The sequence below is a fragment of the Bacillus rossius genome, unplaced genomic scaffold (genome assembly GCF_032445375.1).
Source record: "Bacillus rossius redtenbacheri isolate Brsri unplaced genomic scaffold, Brsri_v3 Brsri_v3_scf801, whole genome shotgun sequence".
NCBI lineage: Eukaryota > Metazoa > Arthropoda > Insecta > Phasmatodea > Bacillidae > Bacillus > Bacillus rossius.
Window position 1 is genome coordinate 7,501 of NW_026963032.1, and position 15,621 is coordinate 23,121.

Sequence of the window (15,621 nt, forward strand, 5' to 3'; positions counted from 1 at the left end):
AGGCCACTTTAGATAGTTCTTAGTGTTCACAGTTATCACCAAGACTAGACCCATATGGAATTAATTCTTCAAGGAGCAGCGGTCCACCAATAAGAGAGATGAAGACATGTTTTCGGATGGCCACAACGCCCCCTCGCCACCCAAATGTGCATGTTTCAAGTGTACATTGGGAGTCGACGGAACATCGGGAGTCCGCTTGCTTTCTCCGGATCAGCTGCCACCCCCCTGATCTACCAGATAGACAAGAACATGTCTTCTCCGCCAATCTCATCCACCGAAGCTCCGATCATGGCTTCTTCTACCTTTATACTGATATACCCCCACGGAGCAACATGCGGGCAAGGGAACTCTTGCTACCCTTCAGTAAAGCAGGTATCTCTTATAGATGGTGACTGCACCTTGGCCAGGATTGAAGACCGCGACTAACCCCTTTGAAACTTGTCTCTCAGGGAGCTGCGATCCATCAAACATTTCATTGTTAACAGAGGGGAACCATTACTTGGTTAAGACGACCGGACACGCGTTCCCCACCATTTCGCATCCAATCGAATCGCCGCACAAGAGCTCGTTACCTGAGAAAGGTATAGCATTGGCTCGCAGCTTGTGTATTGCAGTTCAGACAGATAGGCCACTTTAGATAGTTCTTCGTGTTCACAGTTAAGACCACGGCTAGACCCATATGGAATTAATTCTTCAAGGAGCAGCGGTACACCAAGCATTTCATTGTGTACTAGAAAGCACCTCTACCATGTAACAAACATACGACCACCAAATTTCTGCTTACTTCCCCCAGCGGATAGTATTTGCTAGTATCATCCACAAAGTAAATCAATTTTTTCAATGTACCGCTTCTTGGGGGAACTGGGCATGAATCAATCAAGCATTTTGAGGTAGCATGTCCGCTTCACCGCGAGGTGCTCTGAATACCATTATACATTCTTTTTCATCATCCACTTTCAGACCACTACAAGACCCATACTGAATTAATTCCTCAAGGAGCTGCAGTCCACAAAACATTTTACTGTGTACTAGAGGGCACCTCCACCATGTAACAGAAAACATACAACCTTCTTAATTTAATTCTGCATTGTTTCCCAGACGATTTGTTAGCCATACAACAGTACCATCCACAGTAATTCACCTCTTTGAAATCCAATGCATTGTAGAGAAACTGAGGTGGTAGCATTCAAACCGTTCTGTAATGTTAATTCTGCTTCATAGAAAGGTGCTACAGGTTCCACAATAATTAATTGGATATTTTTGCAATATATATAGGGCGAGAAAACTCGGGGGGACTCCCTTTTCATTTATGTACATATTCTTTCCATATTGCAAATAATTCCAATTTTTCCCGATTGCATGTCCCCCTAATATACCCAAAATGGGCCTATCGATGGGTTCACAAAGGTACCCAAAATATGAGATTTTGACTGAAAGAGGCTGGCTAACTTCCGGGAACATGATCATAGGAAATAGGTCAAAATCCCGAATCGCAGTTGTTTACGAACAACCACGAACGGAGACTTAAAATAACCTATAAGGCTGGAATTCATGGGGCCTGTATAACAGGCATTTACACAGACTCTCGGGAGGGAGGGCTCTGTGGCCGGGAGAATTTTCTGGCTCCCCGCCCGAAACTTTTCAGAGTCCCTAATGCCTGCTTGAATGTGAATAAGCAGAGCCCGGTAGCTGATATTTTGCCGGGGTGTGGAGGCCCCGGTCGCCGCCAAATTCCTCTGGTCACAGCTTGTGTTAATACACATGTTAATTTTACATGCAAACCACCAATGACAATTTTCCTCGGCCGCGGAGGCCTCGGTCGCCGCCAGAATTTTCTGGTTCCCGCTCAATATATTGCAGAGTCCTGCAGGCCTGCTTCTGTAGGAATATGCAGAGCCCGGTAGCTGATATTTTGCCGGGGTGAGGAGGCCTCGGTCGCCGCCAAATTCCTCTCATCCCAGCTTGTGTTAATACACATGTTAATTTTACATGCAAAACCACCAATTACCATTTCCTCGGCCGCGGAGGCCTCGGTCGCCGGGAGATTTTCCTGGCTCCCCGCTCAATATACTGCACAGTCCCGCAGGCCTGTCTCCAGTGGAATACACACAGTCCGAGAGCCGAAAATTTGCCGGGGTGTGGAGGCCTCGGTCGCCAACAGATTGCCATAGGCTCTGGCTGCAATATTTACCGTGTATTTTTTCCCTCCAGAGACACCACTACACCCTATATAACCCAAAATGGGCCTTGACGCGTGTACACGCGGAGCCCGAGCGCCGAGAGTTCTCCCGGCCGCGGAGGCCTCGGTCGCCGGGAGAATTTCAACGGCCCCTGCTCGAAATTTTTCTAAGTCCAGAATGCCTGCTTCTCCCAGCCTGTGTTAATACACATGTTAATTTAACATGTAAAATCACCAAGGACCATTTCCTCGGCCGCGGAGGCCTCGGTCACCGCCAGAATTTTCTGGCTGCCCGCTCCCCATGGGTAGACGCGCTGCCCAAGCGCCGAGAGTTCTCCCGGCCGCGGAGGCCTCGGTCGCCGGGAGAATTTCTCCGGCCCCTGCTCGAAATTTTTCAAAGTCCAGAATGCCTGCTTCTCCCAGCATGTGTTAATACACATGTTAATTTAACATGTAATATTACCAATGACCTTTTCCTCGGCCGCGGAGGCCTCGGTCGCCGCCAGAATTTTCTGGCTGCCCGCTCCCCATGGGTAGACGCGGAGCCCGAGCGCCGAGAGTTCTCCCGGCCGCGGAGGCCTCGGTCGCCGGGAGAATTTCTCCGGCCCCTGCTCGAAATTTTTCAAAGTCCAGAATGCCTAGTTCTCCCAGCCTGTGTTAATACACATGTTAATTTAACATGTAAAATTACCAAGGATTATTATCCCGGCCGCAGAGGCCTCGGTCGCCGCCAGAAATTTCTGGCTCCCCGCTCAATGTATTGCAGAGTCCCGCAGGCTTGCTTCTCCAAGCCTGTGTTAATACACATGTTAATTTAACATGTAAAATTACAGAGGATTATTTCCCCGGCCGCGGAGGCCTCGGTCGCCGCCAGAATTTTCTGGCTGCCCGCTCAATGTATTGCAGAGTCCCGCAGGCTTGCTTCTCCAAGCCTGTGTTAATACACATGTTAATTTAACATGCAAAATCACCAATGACAAATTCCTCGGCCGCGGAGGCCTCGATCGCCGGGAAAATGTTCTGGCTCCCTGCTCGAATTTTTTTTCTAAGTCCCGATTCGCTATTACAGGCTGGCGCACGGAGTCCGAGGGGCGTAAATATGCCGGGTAGTGGTGCCTTCCGTCGCCGAGACATTTTACAATTGCCTGGGAGCAGTATTTAACATGTTAATTTTTTCCCCTCGTGACACCACTACCCCCTATATAACGCAAAATGGGCCTTGCCAAGGGGGCGCGCAACGCCCGAGCGCGGGCGTTTTTCCCGGCCGCCGAGACCTCCATCGCCGGGAGAATGTCTTCAGCTATTTGCTAGATTTCCCGATTCGCCCCGCACGACAAACAACCACGAACGAGGTGGTTTTCGAGAGTTCTCCCGGCCGCGGAGGCCTCGGTCGCAGGGAGAATTTCCCTGGCCCCTGCTCGAAATTTTTCTAAGTCCAGAATGCCTGCATCTCCCAGCCTGTGTTAAAACACATGTTAATTTAACATGTAAAATTACCAATGACCATTTCCTCGGCCGCAGAGGCCTCGGTCGCAGCCAGAATTTTCTGGCTCCCTGCTCAATATATTGCAGAGTCCCGCATGCTTGCTTCTCCAAGCCTGTGTTAATACACATGTTAATTTAACATGTAAAATTACCGAGGATTATTTCCCCGGCCGCGGAGGCCTCGGTCGCCGCCAGAAATTTCTGGCTCCCCGCTCAATATATTGCAGCGACCCGCAGGCTTGCTTCTCCCAGCCTGTGTTAATACACATGTTAATTTAACATGTAAAATCACCAAGGACCATTTCCTCGGCCGCGGAGGCCTCGGTCGCCGCCAGAATTTTCTGGCTGCCCGCTCCCCATGTGTAGACGCGGAGCCCGAGCGCCGAGAGTTCTCCCGGCCGCGGAGGCCTCGTAGCCGGGAGAATTTCTCGGGCCCCTGCTCGAAATTTTTCTAAGTCCAGAATGCCTGCTTCTCCCAGCCTGTGTTAATACACATGTTAATTTAACATGTAATTTTACCAATGACCTTTTCCTCGGCCGCGGAGGCCTCGGTCGCCGCCAGAATTTTCTGGCTCCCGGCTCAATATATTACAGAGTCCCGCAGGCCTGTCTCCAGTGGAATACACACAGTCCGAGAGCCGAAAATTTGCCGGGGTGTGGAGGCCTCGGTCGCCAACAGATTGCCATAGGCTCTGGCTGCAATATTTACCGTGTATTTTTTCCCTCCAGAGACACCACTACCCCCTATAAAACCCAAAATAGGCCTTGCGGTGGGTACACGCAGAGCCCGAGCGCCGAAGTTCTCCCGGCCGCGGAGGCCTCGGTCGCCGGGAGAATTTCTCCGGCCCCTGCTCGAAATTTTTCAAAGTCCAGAATGCCTGCTTCTCCCAGCCTGTGTTAATACACATGTTAATTTAACATGTTAAATTATCGAGGATTATTTCCCCGGCCGTGGAGGCCTCGGTCGCCGCCAGAATTTTCTGGCTCCCCGCTCAATATATTGCAGAGTCCCGCAGGCTTGCTTCTCCCAGCCTGTGTTAATACACATGTTAATTTAACATGTAAAATCACCGAGGACCATTTCCTCGGCCGCGGAGGCCTCGGTCGCCGCCAGAATTTTCTGGCTCACCTCTCAATGTATTGCAGAGTCCCGCAGGCTTGGTTCTCCAAGCCTGTGTTAATACACATGTTAATTTAACATGTAAAATTACCGAGGATTATTTCCCCGGCCGCGGAGGCCTCGGTCGCCGCCAGAATTTTCTGGCTCCCCGCTCAATGTATTGCAGAGTCCCGCAGGCTTGGTTCTCCAAGCCTGTGTTAATACACATGTTAATTTAACATGTAAAATTACCGAGGATTATTTCCCCGGCCACGGAGGCCTCGGTCGCCGACAGAATTGTCTGGCTCCCTGCTCGAATTTTTTCTAAGTCCCGATTCGCTATTACAGGCTGGCGCACGGAGTCAGAGGGGCGGGAATTCGCCGGGTAGTGGTGCCTTCCGTCGCCGAGACATTTTTCTATTGCCTGGAAGCTGTATTTAACATGTTAATTTTTTCCCCCTCGGGACACCACTACCCCCTATATAACCCAACATGGGCCTTGCCGCGGGTACACGCGGAGCCCGAGCGCCGAGTGTTCTCCCGGCCGCGGAGGCCTCGGTCGCCGGGAGAATTTCTCCGGCCCCTGCTCGAAATTTTTCAAAGTCCAGAATGCCTGCTTCTCCCAGCCTGTGTTAATACACATGTTAATTTAACATGTTAAATTACCGAGGATTATTTCCCCGGCCGTGGAGGCCTCGGTCGCCGCCAGAATTTTCTGGCTCCCCGCTCAATATATTGCAGAGTCCCGCAGGCTTGCTTTTCCCAGCCTGTGTTAATACACATGTTAATTTAACATGTAAAATTACCAATGACCATTTCCTCGGCCGCAGAGGCCTCGGTCGCCGCCAGAATTTTCTGGCTCCCCGCTCAATGTATTGCAGAGTCCCGCAGGCATGCTTCTCCAAGCCTGTGTTAATACACATGTTAATTTAACATGTTAAATTACCGAGGATTATTTCCCCGGCCGTGGAGGCCTCGGTCGCCGCCAGAATTTTCTGGCTCCCCGCTCAATATATTGCAGAGTCCCGCAGGCTTGCTTTTCCCAGCCTGTGTTAATACACATGTTAATTTAACATGTAAAATCACCAAGGACCATTTCCTCGGCCGCGGAGGCCTCGGTCGCCGCCAGAATTTTCTGGCTTCCCGCTCCCCATGGGTAGACGCGGAGCCCGAGCGCCGAGAGTTCTCCCGGCCGCGGAGGCCTCGGTCGCCGGAGAGAATTTCTCCGGCCCCTGCTCGAAATTTTTCAAAGTCTAGAATGCCTAGTTCTCCCAGCCTGTGTTAATACACATGTTAATTTAACATGTAAAATTACCAAGGATTATTATCCCGGCCGCAGAGGCCTCGGTCGCCGCCAGAAATTTCTGGCTCCCCGCTCAATGTATTGCAGCGTCCCGCAGGCTTGCTTCTCCAAGCCTGTGTTAATACACATGTTAATTTAACATGTAAAATTACAGAGGATTATTTCCCCGGCCGCGGAGGCCTCGGTCGCCGCCAGAATTTTCTGGCTGCCCGCTCAATGTATTGCAGAGTCCCGCAGGCTTGCTTCTCCAAGCCTGTGTTAATACACATGTTAATTTAACATGCAAAATCACCAATGACAAATTCCTCGGCCGCGGAGGCCTCGATCGCCGGGAAAATGTTCTGGCTCCCTGCTCGAATTTTTTTTCTAAGTCCCGATTCGCTATTACAGGCTGGCGCACGGAGTCCGAGGGGCGTAAATATGCCGGGTAGTGGTGCCTTCCGTCGCCGAGACATTTTACAATTGCCTGGGAGCAGTATTTAACATGTTAATTTTTTCCCCTCGGGACACCACTACCCCCTATATAACCCAAAATGGGCCTTGCCAAGGGGGCGCGCAACGCCCGAGCGCGGGCGTTTTTCCCGGCCGCCGAGGCCTCCATCGCCGGGAGAATGTCTTCAGCTATTTGCTAGATTTCCCGATTCGCCCCGCACGGCAAACAACCACGAACGAGGTGGTTTTCGAGAGTTCTCCCGGCCGCGGAGGCCTCGGTCGCCGGGAGAATTTCTCGGGCCCCTGCTCGAAATTTTTCTAAGTCCAGAATGCCTGCATCTCCCAGCCTGTGTTAAAACACATGTTAATTTAACATGTAAAATTACCAATGACCATTTCCTCGGCCGCAGAGGCCTCGGTCGCAGCCAGAATTTTCTGGCTCCCTGCTCAATATATTGCAGAGTCCCGCATGCTTGCTTCTCCCAGCCTGTGTTAATACACATGGTTATTTAACATGTAAAATTACCGAGGATTATTTCCCTGGCCGCAGAGGCCGCGGTCGCCGCCAGAATTTTCTGGCTCCCCGCTCAATGTATTGCAGAGTCCCGCAGGCTTGCTTCTCCAAGCCTGTGTTAATACACATGTTAATTTAACATGTAAAATTACCGAGGATTATTTCCCCGGCCGCGGAGGCCTCGGTCGCCGCCAGAATTTTCTGGCTCCCCGCTCAATATATTGCAGCGACCCGCAGGCTTGCTTCTCCCAGCCTGTGTTAATACACATGTTAATTTAACATGTAAAATTACCGAGGATTATTTCCCCGGCCGCGGAGGCTTCGGTCGCCGCCAGAATTTTCTGGCTCCCGGCTCAATATATTACAGAGTCCCGCAGGCCTGTCTCCAGTGGAATACACACAGTCCGAGAGCCGAAAATTTGCCGGGGTGTGGAGGCCTCGGTCGCCAACAGATTGCCATAGGCTCTGGCTGCAATATTTACCGTGTATTTTTTCCCTCCAGAGACACCACTACCCCCTATATAACCCAAAATGGGCCTTGCGGCGTGTACACGCGGAGCCCGAGCGCCGAAGTTCTCCCGGCCGCGGAGGCCTCGGTCGCCGGGAGAATTTCTCCGGCCCCTGCTCGAAATTTTTCAAAGTCCAGAATGCCTGCTTCTCCCAGCCTGTGTTAATACACATGTTAATTTAACATGTAAAATTACCGAGGATTATTTCCCCGGCCGCGGAGGCCTCGGTCGCCGCCAGAATTTTCTGGCTCCCCGCTCAATGTATTGCAGAGTCCCGCAGGCTTGCTTCTCCCAGCCTGTGTTAATACACATGTTAATTTAACATGTAAAATCATTGAGGACCATTTCCTCGGCCGCGGAGGCCTCGGTCGCCGCCAGAATTTTCTGGCTCCCCGCTCAATGTATTGCAGAGTCCCGCAGGCTTGCTTCTCCCAGCCTGTGTTAATACACATGTTAATTTAACATGTAAAATCAACAAGGACCATTTCCTCGGCCGCGGAGGCCTCGGTCGCCGCCAGAATTTTCTGGCTGCCCGCTCCCCATTGGTAGACGCGGAGCCCGAGCGCCGAGAGTTCTCCCGGCCGCGGAGGCCTCGGTCGCCGGGAGAATTTCTCCGGCCCCTGCTCGAAATTTTTCAAAGTCCAGAATGCCTGCTTCTCCCAGCATGTGTTAATACACATGTTAATTTAACATGTAATATTACCAATGACCTTTTCCTCGTCCGCGGAGGCCTCGGTCGCCGCCAGAATTTTCTGGCTGCCCGCTCCCCATGGGTAGACGCGCTGCCCGAGCGCCGAGATTTCTCCCGGCCGCGGAGGCCTCTGTCGCCGGGAGAATTTCTCTGGCCCCTGCTCGAAATTTTTCAAAGTCCAGAATGCCTAGTTCTCCCAGCCTGTGTTAATACACATGTTAATTTAACATGTAAAATTACCAAGGATTATTATCCCGGCCGCAGAGGCCTCGGTCGCCGCCAGAAATTTCTGGCTCCCCGCTCAATGTATTGCAGAGACCCGCAGGCTTGCTTCTCCAAGCCTGTGTTAATACACATGTTAATTTAACATGTAAAATTACCGAGGATTATTTCCCCGGCCGCGGAGGCCTCGATCGCCGCCAGAAATTTCTGGCTCCCCGCTCAATATATTGCAGCGACCCGCAGGCTTGCTTCTCCCAGCCTGTGTTAATACACATGTTAATTTAACATGTAAAATCACCAAGGACCATTTCCTCGGCCGCGGAGGCCTCGGTCGCCGCCAGAATTTTCTGGCTGCCCGCTCCCCATGTGTAGACGCGGAGCCCGAGCGCCGAGAGTTCTCCCGGCCGCGGAGGCCTCGGTCGCCGCCAGAATTTTCTGGCTCCCCGCTCAATGTATTGCAGAGTCCCGCAGGCTTGCTTCTCCAAGCCTGTGTTAATACACATGTTAATTTAACATGCAAAATCACCAATGACAATTTCCTCGGCCGCGGAGGCCTCCATCGCCGGGAGAATTTTCTGGCTCTCTGCTCGAATTTTTTCTAAGTCCCGATTCGCTATTACAGGCTGGCGCACGGAGTCCGAGGGGCGGAAATATGCCGGGTAGTGGTGCCTTCCGTCGCCGAGACATTTTACAATTGCCTGGGAGCAGTATTTAACATGTTAATTTTTTCCCCCTCGGGACACCACTACCCCCTATATAACCCAAAATGGGCCATGCAATGGGTGCCCACAACGCCCGAGCGCGGGCATTTTTCCCGGGCGCCGAGGCCTCGATCGCCGGGAGAATGTCTCCAGCTATTTGCATGATGTCCCGATTCGCCCCACAAGGCGAACAACCACGAACGAGGTGGTTTTCGTTCGTGGTTGTTTTCGTTCGTGGTTGTTTACTGTTCGTGGTTGTTTTCATTCGTGGTTGTTGTGCGTTCGTGGTTGTTGTCGTTCGGGGTTGTTTTCCGTTCGTGGTTGTTGTCGTTCGTGGTTGTTGTCGTTCGTGGTTGTTGTCGTTCGTGGTTGTTTTCCGTTCGTGGTTGTTTTACGTTCGTGGTTGTTTTCGAGGCAATTGGTACTTTGAAAATTTCAATCGGTTAGCTAGAAAAAATTCTCCCGGCGGTGATTGCCTTGATCGCCGGGAGAATTTTCTGGCTCCCCGATAAAATTTTTTCCAAGTCCCGATTCGCTCTTACTAGCTGGCGCACGGAGTCCGAGGGGCGGGAATTCGCCGGGTAGTGGTGTGTTCCGTCGCCGAGACATTTTCCTATTGCCTGGAAGCAGTATTTAACATGTTAATTTTTTCCCCCTCGGGACACCACTACCCCCTATATAACACAAAATGGGCCTTGCCGCGGGTACACCCGGAGCCCGAGCGCCGAGAGTTCTCCCGGCCGCAGAGGCCTCGGTCGCCGGGAGATTTTCTCCGGCCCCTGCTCGAAATTTTCCAAAGTCCAGAATGCCTGCTTCTCCCAGCCTGTGTTAATACACATGTTAATTTAACATGTAAAATCACCAAGGACCATTTCCTCGGCCGCGGAGGCCTCGGTCGCCGCCAGAATTTTCTGGCTGCCCGCTCCCCAAGGGTAGACGCGGAGCCCGAGCGCCGAGAGTTCTCCCGGCCGCGGAGGCCTCGGTCGCCGGGAGAATTTCTCCGGCCCCTGCTCGAAATTTTTCAAAGTCCAGAATGCCTGCTTCTCCCAGCATGTGTTAATACACATGTTAATTTAACATGTAATATTACCAATGACCTTTTCCTCGGCCGCGGAGGCCTCGGTCGCCGCCAGAATTTTCTGGCTGCCCGCTCCCCATGGGTAGACGCGGAGCCCGAGCGCCGAGAGTTCTCCCGGCCGCGGAGGCCTCGGTCGCCGGGAGAATTTCTCCGGCCCCTGCTCGAAATTTTTCAAAGTCCAGAATGCCTAGTTCTCCCAGCCTGTGTTAATACACATGTTAATTTAACATGTAAAATTACCAAGGATTATTATCCCGGCCGCAGAGGCCTCGGTCGCCGCCAGAAATTTCTGGCTCCCCGCTCAATGTATTGCAGAGTCCCGCAGGCTTGCTTCTCCAAGCCTGTGTTAATACACATGTTAATTTAACATGTAAAATTACAGAGGATTATTTCCCCGGCCGCGGAGGCCACGGTCGCCGCCAGAATTTTCTGGCTGCCCGCTCAATGTATTGCAGAGTCCCGCAGGCTTGCTTCTCCAAGCCTGTGTTAATACACATGTTAATTTAACATGCAAAATCACCAATGACAAATTCCTCGGCCGCGGAGGCCTCGATCGCCGGGAAAATGTTCTGGCTCCCTGCTCGAATTTTTTTTCTAAGTCCCGATTCGCTATTACAGGCTGGCGCACGGAGTCCGAGGGGCGTAAATATGCCGGGTAGTGGTGCCTTCCGTCGCCGAGACATTTTACAATTGCCTGGGAGCAGTATTTAACATGTTAATTTTTTCCCCTCGGGACACCACTACCCCCTATATAACCCAAAATGGGCCTTGCCAAGGGGGCGCGCAACGCCCGAGCGCGGGCGTTTTTCCCGGCCGCCGAGGCCTCCATCGCCGGGAGAATGTCTTCAGCTATTTGCTAGATTTCCCGATTCGCCCCGCACGGCAAACAACCACGAACGAGGTGGTTTTCGAGAGTTCTCCCGGCCGCAGAGGCCTCGGTCGCCGGGAGAATTTCTCGGGCCCCTGCTCGAAATTTTTCTAAGTCCAGAATGCCTGCATCTCCCAGCCTGTGTTAAAACACATGTTAATTTAACATGTAAAATTACCAATGACCATTTCCTCGGCCGCAGAGGCCTCGGTCGCAGCCAGAATTTTCTGGCTCCCTGCTCAATATATTGCAGAGTCCCGCATGCTTGCTTCTCCCAGCCTGTGTTAATACACATGGTTATTTAACATGTAAAATTACCGAGGATTATTTCCCTGGCCGCAGAGGCCGCGGTCGCCGCCAGAATTTTCTGGCTCCCCGCTCAATGTATTGCAGAGTCCCGCAGGCTTGCTTCTCCAAGCCTGTGTTAATACACATGTTAATTTAACATGTAAAATTACCGAGGATTATTTCCCCGGCCGCGGAGGCCTCGGTCGCCGCCAGAATTTTCTGGCTCCCCGCTCAATATATTGCAGCGACCCGCAGGCTTGCTTCTCCCAGCCTGTGTTAATACACATGTTAATTTAACATGTAAAATTACCGAGGATTATTTCCCCGGCCGCGGAGGCCTCGGTCGCCGCCAGAATTTTCTGGCTCCCGGCTCAATATATTACAGAGTCCCGCAGGCCTGTCTCCAGTGGAATACACACAGTCCGAGAGCCGAAAATTTGCCGGCGTGTGGAGGCCTCGGTCGCCAACAGATTGCCATAGGCTCTGGCTGCAATATTTACCGTGTATTTTTTCCCTCCAGAGACACCACTACCCCCTATATAACCCAAAATGGGCCTTGCGGCGGGTACACGCGGAGCCCGAGCGCCGAAGTTCTCCCGGCCGCGGAGGCCTCGGTCGCCGGGAGAATTTCTCCGGCCCCTGCTCGAAATTTTTCAAAGTCCAGAATGCCTGCTTCTCCCAGCCTGTGTTAATACACATGTTAATTTAACATGTAAAATTACCGAGGATTATTTCCCCGGCCGCGGAGGCCTCGGTCGCCGCCAGAATTTTCTGGCTCCCCGCTCAATGTATTGCAGAGTCCCGCAGGCTTGCTTCTCCCAGCCTGTGTTAATACACATGATAATTTAACATGTAAAATCATTGAGGACCATTTCCTCGGCCGCGGAGGCCTCGGTCGCCGCCAGAATTTTCTGGCTCCCCGCTCAATGTATTGCAGAGTCCCGCAGGCTTGCTTCTCCCAGCCTGTGTTAATACACATGTTAATTTAACATGTAAAATCAACAAGGACCATTTCCTCGGCCGCGGAGGCCTCGGTCGCCGCCAGAATTTTCTGGCTGCCCGCTCCCCATTGGTAGACGCGGAGCCCGAGCGCCGAGAGTTCTCCCGGCCGCGGAGGCCTCGGTCGCCGGGAGAATTTCTCCGGCCCCTGCTCGAAATTTTTCAAAGTCCAGAATGCCTGCTTCTCCCAGCATGTGTTAATACACATGTTAATTTAACATGTAATATTACCAATGACCTTTTCCTCGGCCGCGGAGGCCTCGGTCGCCGCCAGAATTTTCTGGCTGCCCGCTCCCCATGGGTAGACGCGCTGCCCGAGCGCCGAGAGTTCTCCCGGCCGCGGAGGCCTCGGTCGCCGGGAGAATTTCTCCGGCCCCTGCTCGAAATTTTTCAAAGTCCAGAATGCCTAGTTCTCCCAGCCTGTGTTAATACACATGTTAATTTAACATGTAAAATTACCAAGGATTATTATCCCGGCCGCAGAGGCCTCGGTCGCCGCCAGAAATTTCTGGCTCCCCGCTCAATGTATTGCAGAGTCCCGCAGGCTTGCTTCTCCAAGCCTGTGTTAATACACATGTTAATTTAACATGTAAAATTACCGAGGATTATTTCCCCGGCCGCGGAGGCCTCGGTCGCCGCCAGAAATTTCTGGCTCCCCGCTCAATATATTGCAGCGACCCGCAGGCTTGCTTCTCCCAGCCTGTGTTAATACACATGTTAATTTAACATGTAAAATCACCAAGGACCATTTCCTCGGCCGCGGAGGCCTCGGTCGCCGCCAGAATTTTCTGGCTGCCCGCTCCCCATGTGTAGACGCGGAGCCCGAGCGCCGAGAGTTCTCCCGGCCGCGGAGGCCTCGGTCGCCGCCAGAATTTTCTGGCTCCCCGCTCAATGTATTGCAGAGTCCCGCAGGCTTGCTTCTCCAAGCCTGTGTTAATACACATGTTAATTTAACATGCAAAATCACCAATGACAATTTCCTCGGCCGCGGAGGCCTCCATCGCCGGGAGAATTTTCTGGCTCTCTGCTCGAATTTTTTCTAAGTCCCGATTCGCTATTACAGGCTGGCGCACGGAGTCCGAGGGGCGGAAATATGCCGGGTAGTGGTGCCTTCCGTCGCCGAGACATTTTACAATTGCCTGGGAGCAGTATTTAACATGTTAATTTTTTCCCCCTCGGGACACCACTACCCCCTATATAACCCAAAATGGGCCATGCAATGGGTGCCCACAACGCCCGAGCGCGGGCATTTTTCCCGGGCGCCGAGGCCTCGATCGCCGGGAGAATGTCTCCAGCTATTTGCATGATGTCCCGATTCGCCCCACAAGGCGAACAACCACGAACGAGGTGGTTTTCGTTCGTGGTTGTTTTCGTTCGTGGTTGTTTACCGTTCGTGGTTGTTTTCATTCGTGGTTGTTGTGCGTTCGTGGTTGTTGTCGTTCGGGGTTGTTTTCCGTTCGTGGTTGTTGTCGTTCGTGGTTGTTGTCGTTCGTGGTTGTTGTCGTTCGTGGTTGTTTTCCGTTCGTGGTTGTTTTACGTTCGTGGTTGTTTTCGAGGCAATTGGTACTTTGAAAATTTCAATCGGTTAGCTAGAAAAAATTCTCCCGGCGGTGATTGCCTTGATCGCCGGGAGAATTTTCTGGCTCCCCGATAAAATTTTTTCCAAGTCCCGATTCGCTCTTACAAGCTGGCGCACGGAGTCCGAGGGGCGGGAATTCGCCGGGTAGTGGTGCGTTCCGTCGCCGAGACATTTTCCTATTGCCTGGAAGCAGTATTTAACATGTTAATTTTTTCCCCCTCGGGACACCACTACCCCCTATATAACACAAAATGGGCCTTGCCGCGGGTACACCCGGAGCCCGAGCGCCGAGAGTTCTCCCGGCCGCAGAGGCCTCGGTCGCCGGGAGAATTTCTCCGGCCCCTGCTCGAAATTTTCCAAAGTCCAGAATGCCTGCTTCTCCCAGCCTGTGTTAATACACATGTTAATTTAACATGTAAAATTACCAAGGACCATTTCCTCGGCCGCGGAGGCCTCGGTCGCCGCCAGAATTTTCTGGCTGCCCGCTCCCCATGGGTAGACGCGGAGCCCGAGCGCCGAGAGTTCTCCCGGCCGCGGAGGCCTCGGTCGCCGGGAGAATTTCTCCGGCCCCTGCTCGAAATTTTTCAAAGTCCAGAATGCCTGCTTCTCCCAGCATGTGTTAATACACATGTTAATTTAACATGTAATATTACCAATGACCTTTTCCTCGGCCGCGGAGGCCTCGGTCGCCGCCAGAATTTTCTGGCTGCCCGCTCCCCATGGGTAGACGCGGAGCCCGAGCGCCGAGAGTTCTCCCGGCCGCGGAGGCCTCGGTCGCCGGGAGAATTTCTCCGGCCCCTGCTCGAAATTTTTCAAAGTCCAGAATGCCTAGTTCTCCCAGCCTGTGTTAATACACATGTTAATTTAACATGTAAAATTAACAAGGATTATTATCCCGGCCGCAGAGGCCTCGGTCGCCGCCAGAAATTTCTGGCTCCCCGCTCAATGTATTGCAGAGTCCCGCAGGCTTGCTTCTCCAAGCCTGTGTTAATACACATGTTAATTTAACATGTAAAATTACAGAGGATTATTTCCCCGGCCGCGGAGGCCTCGGTCGCCGCCAGAATTTTCTGGCTGCCCGCTCAATGTATTGCAGAGTCCCGCAGGCTTGCTTCTCCAAGCCTGTGTTAATACACATGTTAATGTAACATGCAAAATCACCAATGACAAATTCCTCGGCCGCGGAGGCCTCGATCGCCGGGAAAATGTTCTGGCTCCCTGCTCGAATTTTTTTTCTAAGTCCCGATTCGCTATTACAGGCTGGCGCACGGAGTCCGAGGGGCGTAAATATGCCGGGTAGTGGTGCCTTCCGTCGCCGAGACATTTTACAATTGCCTGGGAGCAGTATTTAACATGTTAATTTTTTCCCCTCGGGACACCACTACCCCCTATATAACCCAAAATGGGCCTTGCCAAGGGGGCGCGCAACGCCCGAGCGCGGGCGTTTTTCCCGGCCGCCGAGGCCTCCATCGCCGGGAGAATGTCTTCAGCTATTTGCTAGATTTCCCGATTCGCCCCGCACGGCAAACAACCACGAACGAGGTGGTTTTCGAGAGTTCTTCCGGCCGCGGAGGCCTCGGCCGCCGGGAGAATTTCTCCGGCCCCTGTTCGAAATTTTTCTAAGACCAGAATGCCTGCATCTCCCAGCCTGTGTTAATACACATGTTAATTTAA